The 2,500-nt window shown below is 45.6% G+C and overlaps 1 protein-coding gene across 1 annotated transcript in view; it reads right to left on the bottom strand.

Annotated features, from left to right (window-relative positions):
* The window catches only part of dgkh (diacylglycerol kinase, eta), a 95,219-nt gene that overhangs the window by 65,346 nt on the left and 27,373 nt on the right, over positions 1–2,500 (bottom strand). The gene's annotated exons all lie outside the window — the stretch shown is intronic.

Here is a 2,500-nt window from a genome sequence, read left to right on the forward strand (position 1 = left end):
ATAAAGGAAACGGCAGATTCTGATGCGTCACTTAGAAATGATAAAAACACGTTTTAAAAAATATATTAATGCTACCATCTTTATTTCAATGGGAATAATATATAGAGTGAATTATGTGTGTTAATATCAGCCACTAATGTAAAACATGGAGGTCTGCAGGGACAGAAATTAACATTTGAAAAGATAAACCTAACTGTCATCAACTCATGAGACATTTTGACATTAACGTTTTCGTTTACCCTATTTAGATATGCAGAAATAATAAAAAGAAAGGCTATAAAGTGCCGTTTCATTTGCTCAAATGATATATATGTTGCAGTGGATGGGTCTAAACCAGCGTGGAGGAAGAGCTGATGGCTCAGAAACATTCTGGGAAACAACAATCAGTCCAGTTTGCTCCATCCGACAGGAAATGCTACTAAAATGTCACTAAAAAGCCTCGGCTGTGTGAGGATCTCTCTCCTGAGCTTCCTTTGTTTTGACTCTTAACGAGAACCGTGCGAATGACAAGATAGTGGATGTCGATATGTTATGAGGAGCCGACTCTATAAGCACAGTAACGGACAGACGGAAAGAGAAAGAGAGCTGGACACTACAAACAGAACACGATATCTTCACAGAGCTGTGATGAAGGGCAGCCGAGCTCTTACAGAGAAGCAACGCTGTCAAAGGAATGCCCTCTGACTGTGTGTGTGTGTGTGTGTGTGTGTGTGTGTGTGTGTGTGTGTGTGTGTGTGTGTGTGTGTGTGTGTGTGTGTGTGTGTGTGTGTGTGTGTGTGTGTGTGTGTGTGTGTGTGTGTGTGTGCGCGTGCGTGCGTGCGGGAGGGGAGAGTTGCTGCAGCTGTCAGAGGGAATGCCCAGTTAACGACGCTCTCCCCAGGCCTGGCTGCGGAGGGAAACCAGCCAACTGAGTGTGTGTGTGTGTGTGTGTGTGTGTGTGTGTGTGTGTGTGTGTGTGTGTGTGTGTGTGTGTGTGTGTGTGTGTGTGTGTGTGTGTGTGTGTGTGTGTGTGTGTGTGTGTGTGTGTGTGTGTGTGTGTGTGTGTGTGTGTGTGTGTGTGTGTGTGTGTGTGTGTCTCAGCACTTCCACATATGCCTACAAGTGCGTGTTGGTCAAAGTATGAATGGCATGCCAACACAAACACTGCCCCCCCGTTACAGCACTGCATCTGCGTATGTGAGTGCGTGAACACTTTCTCTACAGTTCTTATAACACACTCCTCCCTCTCTCTCTCTCTCAGCACACACACACACACACACACACCGACACACACACACACACACACACACACACACCCACTTGTGTGTGTGTGGGCACAAACACTCGCCGGTCTGGAGGGAAGCTGTAATGAAAGCTGACAGTGAATGGTGGACAAAGTCAAGCGCCCTCTGCTACCCAAAGATCCAGAGATAAGCTCAGCGGCTGCATCTCAGAGACCCTACCAAGCCTCATCCAATCCCCTCTCTCCTCTCAGTTCACACCAGGGGGTGTGGCTATAAGGTGGTGCGGGAATTAGTCCTAAAACCCAGGGATGAGTTAGCATTTAACCACTTCTGTTTCCCTCTTTTTGAAGTCATTGGGTTTTGGTTAGATGCCTGATATAAGGTCTCACAAGCTGATTTTCACGTTTTATTCTACGATGTAAAATGTCGGTTAATAGCCTGCTGGTGAGTTTTTAATATGCTAGTAGCTAACAAGTGTCTTAATGAGAAGACTAAACATCATCATGCCCAACATTAGCCACCTTTAGCTTAGCGGTGGTGACGTGAAGTCATGTGACCGTTCTGTAGTTCCTTTATAGCCCAACATTAGCCGCTTTTAGCTTAGCGGTGGTGACATGAAGTCATGTGACCGTGCTGTAGTTCCTTTATAGCCCAACATTAGCCACCTTTAGCTTAGCAGTGGTGACGTGAAGTCATGTGACCGTGCTGTAGTTCCTTTATAGCCCAACATTAGCCGTCTTTAGCTTAGCGGTGGGGACGTGAAGTCATGTGACCGTGCTGTAGTTCCTTTATAGCCCAACATTAGCCGTCTTTAGCTTAGCGGTGGGGACGTGAAGTCATGTGACCGTTCTGTAGTTCCTTTATAGCCCAACATTAGCCTCCTTTAGCTTAGCGGTGGTGACGTGAAGTCATGTGACCGTGCTGTAGTTCCTTTATAGCCCAACGTTAGCCACCTTTAGCTTAGCGGTGGTGACATGAAGTCATGTGACCGTGCTGTAGTTCCTTTATAGCCTAACATTAGCCGCCTTTAGCTTAGCGGTGGTGACGTGAAGTCATGTGACCGTGCTGTAGTTCCTTTATAGCCCAACATTAGCCTCCTTTAGCTTAGCGGTGTTGACGTGAAGTCATGTGACCGTGCTGTAGTTCCTTTAAGTTAGCTTTTTACTTCTAGATTTTGCATTTAAACTTCAAACTAACATAGAAGTGGTTTTAATATGTGGACATTATGCTGGTGAACAATATGTGCAGTTATCATAAACCTGCAAATCTTATTTCCT

This window comes from Notothenia rossii (genome assembly GCF_949606895.1).
Source record: "Notothenia rossii genome assembly, chromosome: 2".
Classification (NCBI taxonomy): domain Eukaryota; kingdom Metazoa; phylum Chordata; class Actinopteri; order Perciformes; family Nototheniidae; genus Notothenia; species Notothenia rossii.